At 40.6% G+C, this 25,245-nt stretch overlaps 1 pseudogene; it reads left to right on the top strand.

Annotated features, from left to right (window-relative positions):
* The first annotated feature begins 2,644 nt into the window (after positions 1-2,644).
* Positions 2,645-4,121, top strand: LOC136312710 (eukaryotic translation initiation factor 2 subunit 3, X-linked pseudogene; annotated as a pseudogene).
* The last annotated feature ends 21,124 nt before the right edge of the window (positions 4,122-25,245 follow it).

Genomic DNA, 25,245 nt, shown 5'->3' with positions numbered 1-25,245 from the left:
GAGTAGATGTAATATGCATAAGTGTTAGTAACACATTTCAGTGTTTGAAAATTTTACTAGTAAAATTTAAGATACTTTGGAATTAGAAACACAGTCACATGCTTTGCAATCTGTTGAAAGACTGTAAACTACAATGATATTGTTTAGGGCAGTAATTGGCTGAGAAGTTTAACAGTGGTTATAGGGTGAAAATCATTGCTGGAATCTATAATTCTTAAGAAAAATGTCTAGGAATTTCAGGAGTTTCTGAGCAGGATATTTGTGGAAGAAGAAATAATTTCAGTTTTGTCCTCTTGGAAATTGTGAAGTGCTTGGTGAGCTGACATTTCAACAAGGTGGCAGAGGTGGACAGTGCTTTATGTAAATGAGTATTTTATGTTCAGCTGTGGCAACCAGCGTGGCCCCAAGACTTGCTCCATAGGAATTCATTCTCTCTGTGGTTGTTGGTGGTTTCCTACTCTTAAGGGTTGTAAGGATTTAGAAAGATTTTTCTTTCTAAAATTAGGATTGTTTGTATTCCAAAGCCTGATGATATATATATAATTTTTTATTTTTTATTATTTATTATTTTTTTTGTATTTTTCCGAAGCTGGAAACGGGGAGAGACAGTCAGACAGACTCCCGCATGCGCCCGACCGGGATCCACCTGGCACGCCCACCAGGGGCAACGCTCTGCCCACCAGGGGGCGATGCTCTGCCCCTACAGGGCGTTGCTCTGTCGCGACCAGAGCCACTCTAGCGCCTGGGGCAGAGGCCAAGGAGCCATCCCCAGCGCCCGGGCCATCTTTGCTCCAATGGAGCCTTGGCTGCGGGAGGGGAAGAGAGAGACAGAGAGGAAGGAGAGGGGGAGGGGTGGAAAAGCAGATGGCCGCTTCTCCTGTGTGCCCTGGCCGGGAATCGAACCCGGAACTCCCGCACGCCAGGCCGACGCTCTACCACTGAGCCAACCGGCCAGGGCCTGATGATATATTTGATATAATTATTACATTCATTTTCTTGAACAACTTTTGGGATATTATTTTCAATGACTAAAAACCCTATAATTTTATTATTCAGGAGGAAACTACACTCTGTTTTTTAATTTTCCCCAGACATGTATGTGTTTGATTGACTTTCAGAATGCAATTATCTGGTTCATCTGGTTGTATTCTAGGAGTTTACAAAGCCTTTTTTTTAGCTCTTGTCTTAGTCACCTTGGGCTGCTACAAGAAAGTATCAGACTGGGCACCTTAAACAACAGACGTTTATTTCTCACAGTTCTAAAGGATGGAAGTCCAAGATCCAGGAGCTGGTAAATTTGTTTCCTGGTGAGAGTCCTCTTCTTGGCTTGCAGTCAGCTGCCTTCTTGCTGTCTGCTCACATGGCAGAGAGCTGTGGTCTCTCTTCTTCTTCTTACAAAGATCCTCCAGTCATGGGGGCCCTACCCTCATGACCTCATCTAACCCTTATTCCCTCCCAATGGCCCATCTTCAATTACCATCATATTTAAGGATAAAGACTCAATATCTGGATTTTGAGAAGAAAAACATTGAGTCCATAACAGCTCTCATGCCTCTAAATTTGACAGAAAATGCCTACTAATTACACATTTGTAATGGAAAAAAATTTATATACACATACTAACTATATCTATATTTTTATCTATAGCTATTTATATATGTACATCTATCTGTAGACTATACTGGAATATAATAATGATATGTGATATACAGAGGATATTGAAAAATATTTTGAAGTTGCTTTTTTTTCTAAGTGCAAGTAGGGGAGAAAGAGACAGACTCTCACGTACACTCTGACTGGGATCCACCCAGCAAGCCCCCTACTTGCATGCGCTCTGGCCTTTTGGGGCGTTGCTTGGCAACCGAGCTATTATTTTTTGGAGCCTGAGGCTGTGGCTCCACAGAGCCATCCTCAGCGCTCAGGGCCAACTCGCTTAAACCAATTGAGTCATGGCTGTGGTGGGCAGGGGGCGGTGGGGTGAGGGTGCGGGGTCGTGTAGAGGCAGATGGTCACTTGAGTGTTCTCTGACTGGGAATTGAACCCAGGACTTCCACACGCTGGGCGGATGCTCTGCCACTGAGCCAACGGGCCAGGGCCCAAAGGTCAATTTCTGGAACCAGATAAAATTCATCAGTGAAGCCATCTAATTCTGGGCTTTTCCTTTTAGAAAATTTTAAAATTACTAACTTAATCTGTTCAATTATTATAGTTATATTCAGATTTTCAATTTCTTCTACAGTCAGTTCTGATGGTTTGTGTCTTTAGATTTGTTCATTAAATTTAGGTTGTCTAGAAATGACCTCTCCGTTACCAGCTAGCTCGCTTTGTTGGTTTCACCTGCCCAGCAAGGGGCCTTTTCGGGGCTGCCGTCACATATGCCTGCCCAAATAAGCAACAGATCTGAGACAAATAGGTCGCGAAACTTTGTCTCGTGTTTTCTGGTCAACTTCTCGGCAGGTAATATATGAACCCAGGCAGAAAGAAGTCCAAGCAGTGAGGCCCTACTGCACCGGCCATCCCCGGTTCCCTGGCCAGTGCCCTAGTCTACCTTCCCTTCGCCCCGCCCCTCCTCCGCCCCCCCCCCCCCCCCCCCCCCGCACTGGCGGGCCTGCCTGTACGTCAGCCTGTCGCCATGGGGACTGCCTTTCTCTCCGGACAAGATGGCGGAGGGCGATTCCGGAGTGACGCTGGGCCAGCCGCACCTTTCTCGCCAAGATCTTGCAACTTTGGATGTTACTAAATTGACTCCACTTTCACACGAAGTTATCAGCAGACAAGCCACAATTAATATAGGTACAATTGGTCATGTAGCTCATGGGAAATCCACGGTTGTAAAAGCTATTTCTGGAGTTCACACCGTCAGGTTCAAAAATGAACTAGAAAGAAATATTACAATCAAGCTTGGATATGCTAATGCTAAGATTTATAAACTTGATGACTCAAGTTGTCCTCGGCCGGAATGTTATAAATCCTGTGGAAGTAGTACAACTGATGAGTTTCCTACAGACATTCCAGGGACCAAAGGGAACTTCAAATTAGTCAGACACGTTTCCTTTGTTGACTGTCCTGGCCATGACATTTTGATGGCTACCATGCTGAATGGTGCAGCAGTGATGGATGCAGCTCTTCTGTTGATAGCTGGTAATGAGTCTTGTCCTCAACCTCAGACTTCTGAACACCTGGCTGCTATCGAAATCATGAAACTGAAGCATATTTTGATTCTACAAAATAAAATTGATTTGGTAAAAGAAAGTCAGGCTAAAGAACAGTATGAACAGATCCTTGCATTTGTACAAGGTACAGTAGCAGAAGGAGCTCCTATTATTCCAATTTCTGCCCAGCTGAAGTACAATATTGAAGTTGTCTGTGAGTACATAGTCAAGAAAATTCCGGTGCCCCCAAGAGATTTTACTTCAGAACCTCAACTTATTGTTATTAGATCCTTTGATGTCAACAAACCTGGCTGTGAAGTTGATGACCTCAAGGGGGGTGTAGCTGGTGGTAGTATTCTAAAAGGAGTGTTAAAGATGGGCCAGGAGATTGAAGTCAGACCTGGTATTGTTTCCAAAGATTGTGAAGGAAAACTCATGTGTAAACTAATCTTTTCCAAAATTGTGTCCCTCTTTGCGGAACATAATGATCTTCAGTATGCTGCTCCAGGAGGTCTTATTGGAGTTGGAACAAAAATTGACCCCACGTTGTGCCGGGCTGACAGAATGGTGGGGCAGGTACTTGGTGCAGTTGGAGCTTTACCTGAGATCTTCACAGAATTGGAAATCTCCTATTTCCTGCTTAGACGGCTTCTGGGCCTGCGCACTGAAGGAGACAAGAAAGCAGCAAAGGTGCAAAAGTTATCTAAGAATGAAGTGCTCATGGTGAACATAGGATCCCTGTCGACTGGAGGAAGAGTTAGTGCAGTCAAGGCTGATTTGGGCAAAATCGTTTTGACCAATCCTGTGTGCACAGAAGTTGGAGAAAAAATTGCCCTTAGCCGAAGAGTTGAGAAACACTGGCGTTTAATTGGTTGGGGTCAGATCAGAAGAGGAGTGACAATCAAACCAACAGTAGATGATGACTAAAGAATTTGGATCAAGTCACATTTACTATTGATAGTCTTAGTCTAGGGAGATATTTTCAAAGCTGTGCTGGGGAATGAATTTCAGCCTAGTAGCTGTTATCTCATTTTCTGGCAATGAAAATGTAACTTCTAGTACTGAAATAGTCCATAACAAGTGCAAAAAGCATGGGTTTGTATCTTCCAGAAATTAATCCATCACCAATAATGTCTAATGTATAATCATTGCTGGTTTCAAATGGACCTGCTACAACCAGCTTTTGCTGTATCACATTAACCACCAAACCCATTTGAAATAAAAATTTTCTTCTTAAAAAAAATTTAGGTTGTCTAATTTGTAGGCATACAAATAACTCATAGTATTCCTTTACACTTTCTTTTATTTTTGCAAGGTCAGTAATAAAGTCCCTCTTTCATTCTGACTTTAGTGATTTGAATTATCTTTCTTTTTCTAGCTAAATCAATATTAAAATAATTTTTAGAACAAAATACTTTTGTTTTAAATGATTTTTCTCTACTGTTTTTCTATTCTTTATTTCATTAATTTCTGATTGAGTCTTTATTATTTCTTTCCTTGTGCTTTCTTTGGATTAGTTTGCCTTCTTTTTCTTTTTTTTAAGGTGAGAGGAGGGGAGATAATGAGTCAGACTCCTGCATACACCTTGACCCAAGATCCATCCGCCAACCCCATCTGGAGTTGATGTTCAGCATTGAGCTATTTTTAGTGCCTGAGGGTGATGTGCTCCAAGAGAGCTAGCTTCGGTGCCCGGGGCCACCTGAACCAATAGAGCCACTGGCTGCAGGAGGGAAAGAGGGAGAGAAGGGAGTGGGGAGAAGTGAATGGTTGCCTCTCCTGTGTACCCTGACCAGGAATCAAACTTGTGACTTGTTTTGTTTTCTTCAGGCAAAAATTAAGTTATTTACTTGATATTCCCCCACCCCCCTTTTTAAAGTAAAAGGAGAGAAGATATAGAGACAGACTCCTGCATGTTCTCCAACTGGGATCCACCCAGCAACTCCCATCTGGGGCCAATGCTTGAATCAATCGAGATATCCTGAAGCTGATGCTTGGACCTACTGAGCTATACTCAGCGTCCTGGGCTACCCTCAAACCAACCTAGCCACTGGCTGCGGGAGGGGAAGAGAGAGAGAGAGAAGGGGGAGGTGGAGGGGAAGAGAAGCAGATAGTCGCTTTTTATGTGTGCCCTGACTGAGGATTAAATCTAGGACATCTGCATGCCCGGCCTTTGCTCTATCCACTGAGCCAATTGGCCAGGGCTTTTTTTTTCTTTTTTAAGTTGAAGCATGTGAAGCTATACATTTTTCAACAAACATTGCTTTAACTTCATCCTATATGTTTTGTAATGTTTTATTTTTATTCATGCAAAGTATTTTCTAATTTCCTTGTAATTTCTTGATCCCTTGGTTATTTAGTAATACATTATTTAGTTTCCTCATATTTGTCATTTTCTAAATTGCTTTGTGTTATTGATTTCTAATTCAATTCCATAAACATAATTTCAGAAAACATAGTTTGTATCATTTCAATTTTTTAAAATTTATTGAGCCTGACCTGTGGTGGCACAGTGGATAAAGCGTCGACCTGGAAATGCTGAGGTCGCTGGTTCGAAACCCTGGGCTTGCCTGGTCAAGGCACAAGCTGGAGTTGATGCTTCCAGCTCCTCCCCCCTTCTCTCTCTCTGTCTCTCCTCTCTCTCTCTGTCTCTCCCTCTCCTCTCTAAAATGAATAATAAAAAAAAATTTAAAAAAATAAAATAAAATTTATTGATAATTGTTTTGTTGCCTAATTTATGGTCTATCCTTAAGAATCTTCAATGTATACTTCAGAAGAATGTTCATTCTGTTGTTTGTTTCTGGGTGAAATGCTTCATAGATGTCTGTTAGGTTTGGTTTGTTTATACTATTGTTTAAGAGTTCTATTTTCTTATTGATCTGCTACCTTGTTGTTTTATGCATTATTGAAAGTGAGTTACTGATGTTTTGAACTATTATTTTATAATGGTCTGTTTTTCTTTTCAATTCTTTCTGTATTTGGGGATCTGTTGGTAGTCACATACATATTTATAATTTTTATGTCTTTTTGATGAGATGACCCTTTATAAAACACCCTTCTTTGTCTCTAGTAAAATTTTTGTCTTAAAGTTTATATTGTCAGATATTAGTATAGCTACTCCAATACTCTTTTGATTACTGTTTGGATGGTATATCTTTTTTTCATTCTTTTCTTTTCAACCTATTTATGTCTTTGAATTAAAAATATGTCTCATAGATAGCATATATTTATATTAAACATTTTTTAAGTTTATTCTGATAATCTCTGTTTTATTTGGCAAGTTTAATTTATTTACATTTAGTGTAATTATTAATAAGGTACTATTTACATCTGCCCTTTTGTACATATTTCTTTAAATATTTTTTCTGTCCCTTTCACTCTTTTTCTGAGACCTCTGTTATGCACATATTGGCATGCTTGATAATGTCCCACATATCCCTGAGCCTTGTTTAGTTTTATTTATTTATTTATTTATTTACTTACTTATTTATTCTTTCTGTTTCACAGGCTGGATAATCTCAGTTGACTTATCTCAAATTTGCTGACTCTGTCTTCTGTATACTCAAATCTGCTATTGAATGTCTCTAATAAATTTTTCATTCTTTTTTTTAAATACATTTTCATTTCAGTTGTAGTTTTAGGCCCCAGAATTTCTATTTGTTCTGTTTTATAATTTTTATTGTTTAAAAATATTTTTTATATGATGAGACACTGTTCTATATTTTCATTTAGTTCTTTAAACATATATAATATAGTGATTTTAATGTCTTTGTCTAGTAAATCCACTCTCTGGACTTCCACAAGGACAGTTTCTACCACCCACTTTTTTTTCTGTGTATGTTTTTCCTCCCTTCTTTCCTTCCTTCTTTCCTTCCTTCCTTCCTTCCTTCCTTCCTTCCTTCCTTCCTTCCTTCCTTCCTTCCTTCCTTCCTTCCATCCATCTATCTTCCCTTTCTTCCTTCTTTCTTTCTTACTTCTGCATATCTTTAAATTTCTAATTAAAACAACACTTTAAATAATATATATCTAGAAAGCAGATTTTTTATCCTCCCCAGAATTTTCTGTTGTAACTCTTTCTTATTGCTGTTTTGATTTTTATTAACTTTTATGAATAATTCTGTGAAGTCTGTATTCTTTGCCATGTGTGGCCACTGAAGTCTCTGCTCTGTTAGCTTAGACATCAGCTGATGATTAGACAGAAATGTCCTCAAATGGATAGAACCAATACATCTTTCATTCTTTGCCAAATGTCTCTGTGTATATGTTGGAGCATCCCTTCATCACTCAGCCAGGTAGTTGACAACTCTGTCTCAGGCCTAACTTGCTGTACAGGGCCTCAAGGTCATCCAAAGGTGATAGCTTAGGCTTTCTCAGTTTTTTCTTGACCATATGCACAGCTGTTATGCATGTATGTGGACTTCTACATTACCAGGAATATGTTGAAGCTTTTAAAAGCCTCCTATGGGTGTCTCATTCTCCAGCTTTACTCTTTAGAACATTTTGGTTATCAGTGTTTCCCAACCTTTTTTGTGCCATGCCCCACCTTAACCTTTCTAAAATTTTTATGTCCCCCCCATGTAACATACATAATTTTTAACATTAAAAAATTGATTTGTTCACTTAATAAACATAAATGATAGGTTCTAGGAAGAAATCACTATGAAATTGTTAACAAAACACAGTAAGTAAAATTTCAAAACATATAATGAAAAACAGAAATTTAAATTCCAAATAATTTTAATACAGATTTTTCTATATTAATTTATTATTTTAATTTAGTGTGATCCTTGTGCTTGATGCTTGCTGCACAGAGATTTTATATTAGGTTCCAATTTGGTTAGCTTTAGTCTCAAGTCTCCACGTTGTGTTATATCCAGCCGATTTCTTTTTTTTACCAGTAAATCATTTACAGCACTAAATCCACATTCAGCTAAAAATGAAGATGGAAACGGTAGCAATAGTTTTCTTGCACATTTGGTTGAATTTGGGTATTTGATTTCTGTTTCCTCACAAAGCCATGCCATTGCTCCTTTGATATTAAATAAAGCTTTAACTGACTCATCATTTTGCAATTCTACGAGTTCTTCTTGATACTGCATATTTGATATATCAGACAAATCCACTAACATTGGCTGCATCATCCATGTTGGGAAATCAATTTGTTTTAAATCAGAAAATCTTTCTTTTAAATCAGCCAATAGAACATTCAAATGATTGACAATAACAAGTAAAGCGGTATCAGTTACTTCACATTTTTGGAGCCAATGAAACTGTTTCAAGTTTTTGTTGTTAATATGTTTCTGACATAACTCAATATTGGTAATGAAACCAAATATCTTTGCTTTTGCATTGACAAGAGTTTCATTTGTTCCTTGAAGTTGCTTATTTAATATATTTAATTTTCAAAGATATCGGCTAAATAACTCACAAATGCTTTACCATCTATTGTTAACAAATACTTCATTTCAGGTTTGTCGCTTAAAAAATCACTAAGAGTATCAAACAGTTCCATAAATCTTTTCAAACAGTTTCCTTTAGATAGCCACCTTACTTCAGTATGAAGTAAAGTCTCACATGGTCTTCATTTTGTTCTTCACAAAATAGCTCGAAAAGACACTCATATTTGGCACTAGCTTTAATAGCATTAACACACTTTATTACTGTATGTAATACTTCATTCAGAACAGGCGAGATGTTTTTAGCTACCAAGTTTTCCCTATGAATAACACAATGCACAAGAATCATTTCTGGATTCGCATCTTTCATCAATTTTAAGCAGCCATTTTTCTTGCCCATCATATTGGGAGCACCATCTGCAGCACAAGATGTTATATTTTCATTGGTATATCATTGACATCTAAGTAGTTTTTTAGCTTATTATATATATCTTTGGAGGTAGTGGTGCTTTCTAATCTTTTACAGAACAACATTTCTTCAGCAAAATGTCCTTTATCAATATATCTTATGTAAGTTATCAATACTGCCTCACTGTCTCTCAAAGTTGATTCATCCATTTGCAAGGAGAATTTTCTTGTTTTCAGCTTTTCAGTAAGTTGTTTTTCAATATCCTCACTCATTTCGTCTATTCTTCTGCTAACAGTATTGTCACTGAGTGGCATAGCTTTTACATCTTTGTCATCTTTTTCAAGAACCGTTTTAAGAAATGCTGATATTGATGGTTTTATTAAATTCTCTCCTATAGTGTGATTTTCTCCAGTTTTAGCGATGAATAAAGAAATTTGATAACTAGCCTCAAGAACATGATTATTAGTTGAAGTATGAGCAGTAAATAGAGACTTTAATGTTCTTTTTTCAAAATTTTTCTTTAAAGTTTTAAAGTAACTCAAATCTGAATTAATATGAGCACTATGTTTCGCCTTCAAATGCGCCTCAAGACGACCTCGTTTCATTGATTCGTTGGTCAAGCATTGCTGGCATAAAAGACAAAAAGGAATCTGCTCATCGTGAACAGCGAGTATGAACCCAAATTTTAAATATTCCTCCGAATATTGATGAGTTTTTTTCTTGCTTGCACCACTCATTTTACTATGGGCTATAAGAAATAAAAATAAGATCAATTAAAAACTAATATTAAAATATGTGTTAAAATATATTCAATGTGACAAAGAGTAAACGTATACTGAAAATTCATATTTATTTAAATGTATATAACACATTTACTACACTATCACCGCAAATCAAAAGGTATCTATATTTTTTCCACTAGACAAAATTTTCTGGAAAGTTATGCTTCTAAAATTAAAATTGTCATGCATGCACTATTATAGCCCCAATAATATTTATAAAATATTAGTGCTTTCTAGCCCCGATGCAAGAAGTACTTAATAAAGAGTTTAATATTGATAAAAATAAAATCAAATACTTACCAATTATATCTATACAATATATATATATATATTTATTAAATCAACGAGCTTTTACAACAGTTTTGACTGACACTTATTTCAAATTAACAACAACTAAATGATGTGAAACACTACAGAAGTTGCGATGGGCCAATTAGGTGAGAATAACTGCGTTGTTTAGCGAGTTTTTAAAACTTCCAGGGTTCCCTGCGGCAGATGGCACGCTCCGCGGTGAACCCAGGACGAAGTTTACTTGAGGACACCAATCACCCAGTTGATATTTTGGTCTTGTCAAATGAAATTATACTTAATAATTATTTACCGCAATTATTTAAGAATTGCATTTTTTGTTAAATTTGGCACCGATATCTAGCATTGCATTTAAATGGCCGGGCGAAAGAGTTAAAGTTGTGTCGAGTCCATTTTCAAATTGCCCCCCTTAACTATCGAATTGCCCCCCTGTGGGGCTTGGGTAGACTGTTGTTTGTTTCAACTGTTATCTACCACTCAGGCAGCCATAATGTTTTTTTTTTTTTTTTTTTTTTTTTATAATTTTTTTTTTTTAGATTTTATTTATTCATTATAGAGAGGAGAGAGAGAGAGAAGGGGGGAGGAGCAGGAAGCATCAACTCCCATATGCGCCTTGACCAGGCAAGCCCAGGGTTTCGAACCGGCAACCTCAGTGTTTCCAGGTTGACGCTTTATCCACTGCGCCACCACAGGTCAGGCTAACAGCCATAATGTTAAACAACCATTGCTGATGGTTTTTCAAAAATATCCCTGTAGAAGAAACTGTTTTCATTGGGATAACTCTGAATCAGGTCAAGTAAAGATAACCCTGTGAATAGGGCCTTCCAGGGAATGACCAGACAGGTCAGGTAATGACCATTCCCTGAAACTGTGGCCTTGAATGAGTTCCAATCTTGTTCTGTCTCCTGCTCTCCCATCCCCGCCCACCCCACATAAGAGCATGGCTTTAGGCTGCTGATTTTCATTGTGGTTTTAGGCTGTTCATTTTCAAGGCCACCACTGACCTGGGGAGGGCAATATGGAAATAGAACCAGTCAAGTGTCATCCAGTTTTCTTTAATTAATGCTCTCCAGATCACTGTAAACTTTTAATTTGTATAATTCTGAAAAAATTGGTTTTGACAACCTTTGCTATTGTTTTAATTGTTTTTCTGAGAGAGAGGACTTTCAGAAATCCTTACTCCATCATTTCTTCTGATGATACCATGGATATCTTTAAATTTTTAAAATACAACATCTCCTGTGAATGTCCACAGTTTATCTTCCTCCTTATTCAGAATAAGGAATAACCTGGGGATGGTTTTACTTTCTGTTTCCCTAGAACTCTTTCTTTTGTTGAGAAGAAAATTCTCAAAATTGGTAGTTTTGTTCAATTGCTATCAATAAAACAATAATTATTTAGGCTTAACTATATATTTTATTAATTTCTATGCATATACTATAGAACCTCATGTGCTCCACCGGCTACTAATAAATTCTCCTTCCTTCATTAATTAAGTTGTCTGAGTGTCACCTCCATCAGGGTCGTTTTCCTGCCACAAGAGTTGCTGTTGACAACTATAAGTGTCATTGAAATTCCAATGAATTCCAATATCATGGAATATATCATGCTGGGTTTTTTTTTGCTGGAGCATACTCTTTAATAAGAATTTCAATAAAAGTTTATAGTCTAAGAAATATCCTGAGTTTTAGATATCTAAACATGTCTTTATTTTGTTCAAATACTTGAATAATAGTTTAGACACAGAATTTAGGTTGAAAATAATTTTTTCTCAGAACTTTAAAATTATTTTTTAGAATCTTCTTTTTAAATATATTTTTGGAAATAATTTCAAACAAAGAAAATTATGGTAGTATAAAAAACTCCTGCATACCCTTCACCCAGATTTATCAAAATTTCACATTTTCCTACATTCGTTTATTATTTAATTTTTGTCTTTATCTTCCTATTTTTTTCTAATCTATTTGAGAGAAAGTTGTAGGTACCCATCTCCTTTACTTCAAAATACTTCAGTGCATATTTTCTTTTTTTTTTTTTTACAGAGGCAGAGATAGACAGGGACAGTCAGACAGGAATGGAGAGAGATGAGAAGCATCAATCATCAGTTTCTCGTTGCGCGTTGCGACTTCTTAGTTGTTCATTGATTGCTTTCTCACATGTGCCTTGACCGTGGGCCTTCAGCAGACCGAGTAACCCCCTGCTGGAGCCAGCGACCTTGGGTCCAAGCTGGTGAGCTCTTTGCTTAAGCCAGATGAGTCTGCGCTCAAGCTGGCGACCTCGGGGTCTCGAACCTGGGTCCTTCCGCATCCCAGTCCGACGCTCTATTCACTGCGCCACCACCTGGTCAGGCCAGTGCATATTTTCTAAGGGCAAGAATATTCACATATAATCACAATACCATTATAAAATCAGGAAATTTAACATTGATACAATACTATTTAATTCTCATACCACATTCAAGTGTTTCCAGTTGCCCTATAGTGACATTTATAGTGTTTTTCATTCTGGACCAGGATTCATTTGGTTTTCATGTCTCTTTAATCTTATTCTTCATTAATCTGAATCAGTTTCTCTGTCTTACATGACATTGATAATTTTGAAGAGTAGAGGCCAGTGTTTTGGTTGAATCTCCCTACATTACATTACATTGTATTTTTTTTTTTTTTTTGTATTTTTCTGAAGTTGGAAATGGTGAGGCAGTCAGACAGAATCCTGCATGCACCTGACCGGGATCCACCCAGCATGCCCACCAAGGGGTGATGCTCTGCCCATCTGGGGCATTGCTCTGTTGCAACCAGAACCATTCTAGTGCCTGAGGCAGAGGCCATAGAGCCATCCCCAGCGCCCAGGCAAACTTTGCTCCAATGGAGCCTTGGCTGTGGGAGGGGAAGAGAGAGACAGAGAGGAAGGAAAGGGGGAGGGATGGAGAAGCAGATGGGCACTCCTCCTGTGTGCCCTGGCCGGGAATCGAACCTGGGACTCCTGCACGCCAGGCTGACACTCTACCACTGAGCCAACTGGCCAGGGCCTACATTGTATTCTTACATCAAATGTTGCTGGTCAGAATTTGGAAGTAGAGGAACTGAATGAGTATGCATTTAAGTCGGCATAACTCAACCTCACTCTTAAAAAAAGCCTCAGGAAACTAAATAATCTATTTTTGGAATATCTAGTACCCAAACTCCTCAAGGCCTGTTCAAGCTCAGAATCCCTGGGGATACCATTTAACAGCTCATGTTAGGGAATTTACTGCTCTTTCAAACAGAACCTGAGCTGGGAAAGTGATCTCTATGTGTTGGTACTATCTCAACTAATCTTTTCTCAGTTCCCACCTTACAAATCTAATCTCTGAGAGGTTGTACACTGACTTTTTTCAATGACACTTATAGTTGTCAACAGCAACTATTATTGCAGGAAAATGACCCTGATGGAGGTGACACTCAGACAACTTAATTAATGAAGGAAAACGAATTTATTAGTAGCCGGTGGAGCACATGAGGTTAGTAGCACCAAAGCATGAGCTCCCCAAATTAGATTTTCTTACAGGTTATAGACCTTTACAGTATCCAAGCAATGGGTGCGTGATTCCTTTGTTTAAGGTTTTCCAGGGCTCAAGGAGAGGGGACAGGGAGTTTCACTGGGTTCAGCAAGGGGAAGGTGTTTCCAGGTCACTGGTTGTAGCTACATACAGATCGTGCTTTTCTTGCTTTGTGTTGCAAGTGGCTCTAAGCAACCATTTAGAGAACTATGAGATATAGTTAATTTATAAGTGGCTGACTCAGTTATCCCTGCTGGCTCCTTTCCCTTGTATTCTTCTGGTTTCTCCCCTCTCAAGGGAGAAGGGAGGCTTGCTCCTCCCTCACTATGGTCATATCATATAGAAAATACCAATGATCACACTGTATCTCCGGCCATCACTCATCACTGCAGGCCAGGACTCAGAAGAAATTTAGTATTCAATGACTTTACTTTATGAAGAAGTAGAAGCCTTGGGAGATATAGAGCTAATGAAGGCCACATACCTTGTTAGTCCCACAGCCACATCTTGAATTAATATTCTGATTTGTTATTTAACTTGAAATTATCCAACAGTCCTAAGGAAACTGTTTAGCAGTGGCAAGAGTACAGTAACCACAGTAATTTAATTAATACTGAAAAAGGGGGAGGGGCATAGTTTATGTATTCATGATTAAGATTCTGTGAATTTGCCAGCATTAAAAAAGCTAGGTGGGTGATATGCATGAAATATTATTGAAGAGGGCTCTATGAGGTAAAAAAAAAAAAAAAAGAGAGAGACTGCATACAATTCATTATTCTAAAAGCATCTTAACTGTCAGCACATTAAATTAAGGGACTAGTAACAAAGAGGTCCTCCCAGTTAACAGCCACAAATGTGAGGGGTCAGGGGTCTTTAATTCAGAAGAAAGACTCTAGCCATATAATCATAGAGATTTATTGCCCTTCCAGCGATGAGTGTTATGAGATCCAGGGTCAACATCCTTCACTACATCTGCTTTTGATAAGCTCTGCAGAGTTAGTTATTTATGTCAAGAGTTCTTAGCCCCAAGCATAGTGGGGGCAGGGTGGGACAGAGAGACCATGAACAGAGAAGGGAAGGGCACAGGGCTCGCAAGGGTCAGAAGGTTAATACTCAGATACAGGGCTCCATCAATATCTGCTCTAGGGTTTTCTTGATTACACATTTACTAGCATAATATGTGAGTTGAAAATGATGATGAGCTTTAATGTTTGTGAAACAGGCCTAGGAATTAAATAAAGCAGAACTTTACAATTGTAGCAAATATTCTTGTGTTTCAATGGGAAATTTTGCCTCATCTACAGCATATCTTTCTGGGTTGTCAGATTCTAGATCTGACATTGTCTTTGAGCTGTTTTACAATGCATTGTAAGTTGTAAGTAAGCGATAGACATGTAAACTCTGTCCTATGTGATAGTGATTATTGACTTTATTCTATCTGCAATTCTTTCAACATTCCTTTACTCCATATAAATTTGTGCTTTCTTTTACTTTCCTCCTCAACTGGTTAAAACGTCTGTCTGGTTCCCTCATTATATGAGTCAAATAAAATATTTCAATTCATTTTTTATATCTACATGAGAATCATGATTCTACCTTTTTCTGACTTTTAATACAAAATCCTTCTATAGTTTGATTACTCCTGAAAAAGTGTAGCCACTCTCCTCTTCCCTGTCTTTCCGAGGTTTGGTTCTGCAGATGATCTCTCTGGAGATTTCTTCATTGGAGCTTTTAAACATCAGTCATTTAAAACAAAACACGGCTGAAACTTTTTCTTTTTTGATTCTGTTTTTGGCATTGTTGAATTTATCAATTCAAAATCACAGGTCTATGAATCAAAAAGACTTACCTGTTTAACCAGTTTTGCTTCAAGAAGCTGATAGAAGCTAGTAGGTGGTGGGGAGGATAGCGGGAAAGAAAATGGCAGGAAATAGAAAACAGAAGCAGTACTTGATACGTCTCACCCCAATGCGAGCATTTCATAGCAGGAAAGGCTGGTGGTCACATTTCATGGCAGACCCAGACCTGGAACCCATATTTCCTGTTTTGGAAGTCTGCCTTTTTCTCTAAAAAGGAGGAGCAGAGAGGTAGAAGCCTTGACTTTTAGAAGCTACTCTTCCTGTTCATAGGGAGCATCCTGGAAAGGAGTCACTCACACTCATTCCTGTCTTTCCACAATGCCAGGTTTATTAGGGGAGACCTGCCAATAAACCAATAGAGTCACACGCAGGTTACACACAGAGAGAGGAAGCTCGCACAATAAAAGTGAGCAGGGTGAACGTGGGGTATAAAGTCTTAATCACTGGTGGCATCTGCAGGTGGAGAAACAGGTGACAGTCTCAAGCCAGGCCGCCACAGTGTGAGCATGCGTCTGGTGGTGTGAAAGTCTGGCAGGACTCTGAGCATGACCCGTGTTGCAGATAAGCTTGACCACTGGGTGGCCAGAGCTTTGAGTTCTTGTAGCCCAGAAGGGATGGAGGTCCCACTCATATCAGTGTCTGGATGAAGTGCCTATCCATGTGTTCAGGTGGTTTAGGGCACTCTGGGCCCTTTCAAAGGGCAATCTGTTGCACCCATTACCTCAGTCCTGACATGGCACTTGACATAACTGTCATGGAGGACAGTGACTCCATATTGGATTGCCAAAGGTGTCCAAAAAGTCCGCTCTGTTCTTGCTCTGTACACCTCCACTTAGCCCTCCAATCTATACAATGCAATGACTGTGTTTCTGATGCCTTGATCTGAAAATAGAGGGTCGTAGGTGACTGATAGATGAATGCAGCAAGTTCCCTTTCACCATATGCACCATCTTGAACAGTAGGAAGAGTAGGAGCTCCAGAGAAGGGCCTGTGGAACAAAGGGCTCTCCCTTTATCTCTAGCTGTTTTTCTCATGAGCTGGAGGACAGATATGTTGAGTGACTTTGGGTGAAATACAAAAGTTCTCAGTCTCTTCTATAAAAGATGAGGGGGCACATATGATCTTAAAGGCTTGTTTCTATTCAGACATGGTAGGAAGTAGGTCAAGCCTTTTGGTCTGTTGAAATGGGGAACAGTCTGCTATTCATCATGACTTTCTTTTGAGTTATATAACTTCAGTTTTCTCATCCACAAAGGATACGATGGCCGTCTCAGTGTGATAGAGTTATATGTAGGATTTCCTTGGCTCCACAGCAGAGTCTGTAAGGGACATTTCTTTTGGTTTTGCCCACTTTAGATGACTTGTCAATTCTAGGTCATTAGATTATATTTCTGCCTTCATAAAAAAAGTCTTCTTCACAGGATATTAGACACCTGTTAAGAGATCTTGATCTTTAGCCAAGAATATATTCAAAGTTTATTATTTTGTTAAAAATTCTTGAGACTTATCTCTTGTTTAAATGGTCTTAAAGCTAATAAAATAATTATGATTATTAATCATAGGTCTTATAAGTACCAACAGGAAAAGTTAACTTCACACTCAATTTCAATTTGCTTTGTTCCAAAATAAAATTCAAGCCAAATACAATCTCCCTTTATATAAAAATGTCCATCTTCCAAGCAATTCACATAATGAAGATTAAGTAATTTCATGCCTTTGAATACAGTTTTTTTTTCCTTTTTCTTTTTTACTTTCAGAGTAATTTGCATCTGTTACCTTTTGGGTTTTAAAACAACTGTGACAGCTGCTTTCATTTTTAGAGAAGCTCCAAGAGGTTAAGTGACTTAGTCAGTCCCACATCTGTTAATGAAAGAGTCAGCAACCCACTGTCCTGACCCCTAATCTTTTCCTCTTTCTATGGCACCATCTTACTTCCATTAGTTAGGAATGAAGTTCCCTTTAATCATGAAACTCTATTTCCCTTCTGAAAGATATTAAAGGTATATAATTTCTAAAAAAAAAGAAACCCAAAACCAAGATGTAGATGATTTGTATTTTATTACTTAGATAAACTTCCATTTTAGAAAAGACAGAAACAAAATATATAATTCATATTTACATCATTTACATTGAAAAGTATTTACACCATAGATAATAAGTACAAAATAGCATATAAAACTCTAGGACAACACAGACAATAAGGACCATGATTTCAGCAAAGAATTTTCTGGTTAATTTTTCCCTTACAAGTCAGAGTGCATTAGGCTAATTGTTGCCTAACCATTTTGTTAATTGAGCCAGTTACTCTTTCATCTTTTTAGCTTGATGGGCTCTCCTAAGGAGCCCTTGCTTAGTGTAATAAGTAATTAATCTTTCTACACCACTTTCTTGGGTCACCTTTGATCCTTAGGATACCTATTCCATCCCTGCGGTTCAGGCCATTGGCCCTTGTGGGTTTTCCAGACGGCAGGCTTTCTACTTAAAGGAGCAGTTGTACTCATTTGCTAAAATTCTCCCTATTTGGGAGTAGCAAAGCTACGTTTTAAAGAATAGGCTGATTTGCTTAGCTGTATTGATATAGAATATTCCCAGTTGCAAAGAATATCTAGTGCTGCCCTTTAAAATGCCAAGGCCCTGAAGGGTTGTCACTTATTGCACAAGTAGCAAAACTGAGACTGGAACCTGGATCTTCTGACCCCACGCAGGACCCTTACCCTGGTGTCACACCGGCTGGGATGGAGTTGTTCAGAACTCAAGGTTGCAGGCTACCTAGATGTGTCAAAGTGGGAGGCAAGAAGTTTCAAACAGATGTGGGTGTGGGTTAGCTGCGGGCTCTGCTCTTTACTTCAAAAACACCTGCCACTTGCGAAGCCATGTGGTCATAGATTCTTAGGCAAACCTCAGCTACCTGGGAGTTACCTGTGGTTTACTTTTAGCCTGGGAGTTATTGAAATGAAACAAGATCCTACCATCTAGGAAAAAAGCTATCTTTGACCTGGTATTTTTAGGCATTGGCAAATTGAATCATGGGTAATTAAAAATAAAAGCCAGAAATGGGAAATACTGAAAAACCCAGCAGAGACACAAGTTTTGTTGAAATAGCACCTGGTAATGAGAAGAGAAGGACCAGTCATTTAATGTCAATACCAGTCCATCAAAGAGCTTGCTCACTACTTAAGCTAAGCACTTGCCTATGTTTAATAAGTAACTAACATATTTCCAAAATCTCAAAGGTGATTAGAAAAATAAATTGAGTGCACCAAAAAAAGATATCCAATATTAAGAATAATCAAATAATAATGATAATAAACACAATAAAAAAGAGACAGTACTTAAAACATCAACATATGCCAAAAGGTATTTACATAATAAAGTTACCAATAGCAAAACATATACAAAATGCGTGTGTAAGATTGAAATATTTCTGAAATTATCTGAAGGCTATAAGAAGCAAGAAAAACTGTTCCATTATCAAACTCATCACAGAAATAAAATACTGTGCATTTAATCATTGTACATCAAATATCCCGGATACCCAGGGGGAAAAAAAGCTTAAATGGAAGTGTAAAAGTAACAAATGCAAAAAATCCAATTATTTCAATAAACCGGCTAGAAAGATCAGCTTGGAATTGTTGTGGAAGTTTACAAAGGACAGTTGGCAGAAAGGACGTTTTGGGATTAGGGAATCAGGTACCGTGTTCCTACTAGTATTGTTTTTCTGGTAAAATGGCATTTTTACTGAATCACTGAAATACGATATGAGATTCTATAATCTTCCTTATAAAGGAAGCTCTGAAACTTAGGGAGTCATTCAAATTCTTTGGAGCCATTCTTTAGATCATTAATGGGAGAGGCCAGGGAGCTCAGTGGAATCTGGTGTTAACAACAGCTTGTTGGAGGAAAGCCATGGTATGAGGCACAGAGTTTCTTCCCAGAAGAAGTCCTTTCGGTCAGTATTGAGAGAGCGAGGTTGGAGGCAGGACGTTAGGAAGCCCACACAGCCACCAGGCTCTTCAGTCACCATCGAAAGTCAAACGCCTTTCTGAGGCTGTGCGTGTCCTCCCGTGGCCAGCAGTCCAAGTGGACTGGCTGCGAGCTGTGAGCTCTGATGTGCAGGACCACACTCATTTTGAACAGTCTGAGGGAGTGTCTCAGGACTTGGTGAGGGACACTTGTAGGAGCTATTTTAGAAAAGAAAAATTAAACAAACTTAAACTGGAAACACCAGACTTCCTTCAGGGTCCCTTCCAAAGTGGGGACATCTTGCTTTACAATCAGGTTAATATATATATGGACTGGGGACAGAAACTGTACCCAACATAGAACCAGCCAGCTCCTTTGAGTCTGTGTACCAGGTAATAGCATATTTCTTGGCCAGTTAGTTTAGTGAAATGTTGTTCTGTTCTTCCTCTACCCTTACTTGGTGAGGGTTTTTACGACACACATTTTTAAATAGTTCACGCACAATCGTATTCCCAGAGATAGCACTTCCTCCTGCATGAACCTGTGGCAGTGCCTTCAGTAGCACATAAAACACAGGTGTTCATTTTCTCTTAAAAGCAGTTGACAGCAACAGAACCACTTAGATCACTCCATTCTTACAATTGCTCGTTCTGGAGAACACACGCTGAACTCTGCAGGCCACGGTGATAGGAACCCTGAAGCCCTCTGCTCATTCACAGGAAATGCTGGGCCTTGGATGGCTGTGGAACTGGCCTGCTTGAGTTTAGGCTAAGCTATACATCAGAGAGTTGGTTTTTAAGAAAACGATTAGCTCCACTATTTTATGCTATAAACACCTGGACTGGGTTTCTCATCCCATGTTAGAGACCTCATCCTGGATTCCAACAATCCACGAACAAAATGAAACCAAGTGGGTTTGCAAAGGAAAAAGAAAGAACCAGCACAGGGAATTTTAGCTCTTCCTCGTTCACTGCAACTTTCCATCCAGGCTTGGTGGGGAGGGGGCCTTGGTCAACTCAGGCCTGAGCCAGAACATATCTTTAAGTGAGAGAAAAGTAGATACCTGTGTGGTTAAAACAAAACAAACAAATCCTTGCTAGGCATAAGGAAAAGTGCATTTGACTTATCAAAATCAACCAAAAAAAATCAACAAAAAATGATAGAATTACAAAGTATTACATCTAGTCTCACCCTTGCATTGTGAAGACATTTTGTGCGCTATGGCCTCTGCTTTCCTCTGAGATACAGCGTTCATAGGCCTGTACTAAGAAGTTTGCTGTGACATACTGAAAACCAATAGGTAACCCTGGAGACTTTGCCTATGACCCGGAAACCAAAACACAAAGCAAACAGAGCATTTTTTCACCAGTGGGTCTTAATAACAATGTTTTATCAGACTTTGAAGAGAAACTAAAATAAAAGTGTGTATTTCTCTTCTTACGGGGAACATGATATATGATACATCCTGTCTAAGACTAAATGCAAGTCACCAGGAGTGTTTGGCAGGAAAACAAAATTATCACACAAGTTGATAAGACTGTAGATCTTTCTACCCAAGGGACTCGTTGTGGGGAGGTGAGCTCTAATGGTGCTCAGTGGACTGAACTGAGAGATGGGACAAGGACAGAGGAGGGAGCCAGTGGTCTGAGGGTGGGAACTGAATGGGGAGAGAACTGAAAAGTAAATAACTAAAAAACAGAACAAGGGAGGGTGTTATATTGAGTGGGACACTTGAAACTATGTCAACACAGTAAATTAAAAACAAACAAACAAACAAACAAACAAACAAAAAAACAGAACAAGGGCAGATGTGAGATATGGAGAAGAGAAATCCTCAGGAGACCAAAAGAATAAGGGTGGAGCTAGGAAAAGTGATGGCTAGCAAGACCCTCCGAGCTGCTGGGCTGGGGTCTTATCCCTCCGGGGCCAGAGATTGCTAAGAGGCTTTGGGAACCATCAGGTAAAGCATCAAAGTGGCAAGAAGGTAGGCACCTTCCCAACACTCCCCCTCTGCTCAGTCTGGCGGGAGAGGGAAACACGGGCCCCTGGAGACCAGTGACGGCCTGCAGCCCAGGGAAGGGCCTGTGTTGGAAAATGACCGCTTTTTGGTAAGGATGTCAGGGTGGAAGGGGTTCCAGAGGGGTTCAGGATGGGACAGCCATGCATGTTGTTGGGGACACCTGGGGAGCAGGAGTGAGGCTTAGCACCAAGTTGCCTTCATGGGAGGCACTTTTGACCCAAAGGAGAGTTTAAGGGAAATAACTTTTTAAAAGTCAAAGGAAAAATATAAGTCAGAAGAAGACGTCTTGCATAACATTAAAACAGGAAAGATAGAAAAACTTAAACCATGAGCAAACTATATGCAGGTAAATGTTTTTCTTTCATAGAAAAGACCCACTGCCTGCAGTATAAACAGGTCTGAACCAAAAATGATTATCACAAGGGAAAAAGTAATTAGTGTTTTCATCATCTGGGATTACTCTCAGAACCCATTTTTCCTACTGCCTTTTTTCCTACTGCCTATACAATCAGATAAGCTGTTGATCTTCCTGAGGCAATTCTGAAAATTAGGTTCTGACTCACTTAAAAAAAAATACATTTAAACCTCAATTAACTGCACTGAAGTTTCCTGTGTGATACAATGAAATAGAACTTTTTCTACTGAAATACCAAGGTAATGATTGTTAAAGATAAGATGAAAGACTGACCACACGGGGAGTCTTGCCCACAGTGCCTGAGAGGGCGGGGGGCGGGGGTGGGGTGGGGGGGTGAGGAGGGCAGGAGGCTGCTGGGGAGATGGAAGCAGGCCCAGTGTCAAGAACCATCTGGGGTTGGAGCCAAAAAGGGAAAAATCCTCATTTAGCCAGAAATATGGGTGACTGCAATTTTGAAGCAAGATTTTAAAAATTGCTGATTTCTCTCTTTCAGGGAAAATTTTAAGAGCCCCTGTAACTGTTTATGGAATTTAGCCTTAAAAAGCAACTTCCCAAGGCCGTCCTTGTCTGTCCGCTTCTTCCAGCCCAGGTCACCCACCATTTCCACCTCATCATTAAGCGCCCACAATGTCTGTCAGCAAGGGCTCCTGTGTGGACACAAGAGAACCTCCTTTGAACCTAATTTTGCCAGAAATTTTAATGAACCATTCTTCAAGTTACTCCAGTTAATTGAGGTTTGACTATGAAAAGATGAGAAGCAAGGTTTTTTTTCAGAACAGTGAACACTCACCCTCACACTGTCACTTTGTACAGCTCTCTCAGGTGTGCCAAGTCCCCGCTCAGGGTGTTCTCTCATCACCTGCGGGGCAGGCGGGACCTGCTCCGGCTGCGGAGGAGGGCGTGGAGGCTCACAGCCTGGGAGGCTCTCCTCAGGGCGCTCAGCTGGGGAGGGAGGGCACCAGGATCGGCTGCAGACCCCTTCCCTCCAGGCCAGCGTGCTTTCCCACTGGCTGAGGGCGTTGCAAGCACATTTATTTTGGCCAACATTGCAATAAAACACTTTGTCTTTGGAATGAGTGGAGTGCAAGAAAAATGTCTCTTAGCAGGCAGGCGGTTTCAGTGCATTTCTTACAGTGAAGGGAGCCCAGGGGCCGGCAGTATCCTCTCTTAGAAGGTGGCAGTGATGGAGCTGTCTTCCTTGAAGCTTGTCTGTTCAGAGCAGGTGGCTCACTGGCAGACGATGAAAACCATTTGACTGTATACCAATGTCCAGGATCCTGTGAGTCATTGAAAGTTCTTAAACCCATTCACTTGTGTGTTATGTCATATAAGGATGTTTTTTATTTCTTTCATGCCTTGGGGATGGCAAGGAGAGTTGGGCAGCTGGCTAACTTGGATATAAAAAGCCCAGTGGTACCCACTTAGCCCTACGTCATAGCTGGATCACCATCTGGGTCCGTTAGCTATAACTTTTGTCACATGTAGTTATAGTTATGCACATGCACCCTTGGCCCCAAAGGAGGCTGAGAGAGACCCTTGCCATTTGTCCGCAACCTTGGAGGAACCACTCCAACTCAGGCGAAGAGGCTGCTGTTCCTACTTACATACACATCCCAAGAGGGAAAGCAGTGGAATTGTGGAACTGTGATTGACAAGCTTTGTGAACCAGACACTATGAATAAGAAAAATAACAAACTGGTTCTGATGCATTCTCTGTAACCTGCAGGCTGAGAGAGATGTTATGGATTTAAAGTCAGAGAGTGGCCTGGTGATCCAGCTTCTCCAACTCGGAATCATCCTGCAGAGGAATTCCTCTGTGGTGTCAGTTTATTCAAGACCTTGCTTTCCTCTGAACACCCGCCACTCTGTGCTTCTGCCTTCTCTGCCCAGCGTCCCTTTCAGTGCAGGTGTCACTGGGGTTCTGATCTTAATTCCCCACCAGAAGTGAATGGAGGTGAGAACAGGGGCTGTTCACCTTTTCTCCCCAGCAATATCCACCTGGCTCTGACTTCACAGGCCCTCCATAAATGGCTGTCGCTCTAAGGAGAAGTTGAGTCATTGCCAGAGTGTGACCTGCGGGCTGGGAGATTGCTGGTGTGTTGTCATGGGTTAGCATGACCCCACCTCCTGGTTTCCCAGGTTGACTTCTGTTGTCAGGGCATAATTGTGAATAGTGCCCTCCTTCACCTGCAAGTGTTCTGGACTGAACAAGAGAATATGGCCACCCTATGGAAGAAGCAGGCAGCAGGGTGGTCTGCCTATTGTGACCTATGCACAGGAGAAGGAAGGCAGAGGGTAGCTAATTTCCAGGCACTGTCCCTTCAACAATTTTGTTAAAGAAAGATAGCTTATTCCAGATCTCTTGGACATATGTGGACTGCTGCCTTTCTCCATCACTGTCGGTTCTAGATGGGGTGTCTCAGGGCACCAGACTGGGTGTATGAGGCCCGTGGCTCTGAGGACCAGCCCAGGGCCCAACCTCATGGCCCAACTGTGGGCTCTTTCCCTCTACAACATAGTGTGTCTTCCTCTCAAAGACAAATGTTCTCTGCTTTGCAGCTTGGTACACCCATTAGCTTATGACATTTGAAAAAAACCAGGAAGACAAAGGGTTAATGGTGACAGCACCAGAGAGAGTTAAAGGAAATCTGCTGGGAAAGGTGGCAGGTCGGGGGCCATGGCCTCCTGGAGAGACTCTCCAAGGTCAGGACCTGACAAGCCGGCAGCCCCCTCTGCAGAGGGGTTGCTCAAGGAAATGCAGTTCTCTATGAGAAGGGGCATCCCAGAGCCCTGGCACCTGCAGCCGCAGCCGCAGGGCACCCAGCTGTGGGCCGGAGGGGGCAGGCGCACAGGCCTTGCTCTTCTGGGTGGGCTCTGGCTCTTGGAGAGGGCAGACGGCCACACTCTCCTGTGGTCACCCTCTGATCACCCCCTCAAGCCAGGCCCCTGGGAAAGGTTTGGCCGGTGACCCTCTGTCCAGAGGCAACTCCGTCTTCTCCCCTCTCCAGGACAAGGCTCTGGGCTGGCTGGCTTCACTTCTTGGCGACTAACCATCGACTCTGGCCCTTGAGGAGGTATAAAGAAGGGGATGTTTAAGACAGAGCCTCAGGGGTGACTAGTACATGAGGGTGCCCTGTGGCCTGGGCAATCCTGCAGACCCTGCAGACCTCGGCGGAAGTCCGGCACCCTCCCAGTTTGGATCCCTTGATTCAAGAAGCGAGCATGGCCCAAGATCATGCTCACTGGATGATTCTATCAGAGAAACGATGGTGAGGCAAGGGTGGGGACTGCCTCTGTGCATCAGTCCTTTCCTCCCTGCTTTGTTACCCCTTCTGGGCTGACTGGGTTTTCTCTTCATTCTGGCCACACTGGCTGCCGCAGTGTTTCTACTGAGCACGTAGCATA

This window comes from Saccopteryx bilineata, chromosome 9 (genome assembly GCF_036850765.1).
Source record: "Saccopteryx bilineata isolate mSacBil1 chromosome 9, mSacBil1_pri_phased_curated, whole genome shotgun sequence".
Taxonomy (NCBI): Eukaryota; Metazoa; Chordata; class Mammalia; order Chiroptera; family Emballonuridae; genus Saccopteryx; species Saccopteryx bilineata.
The sequence above is the reverse complement of the archived record's forward strand: the minus strand, read 5'-3'. Positions and strand labels throughout refer to the sequence as shown.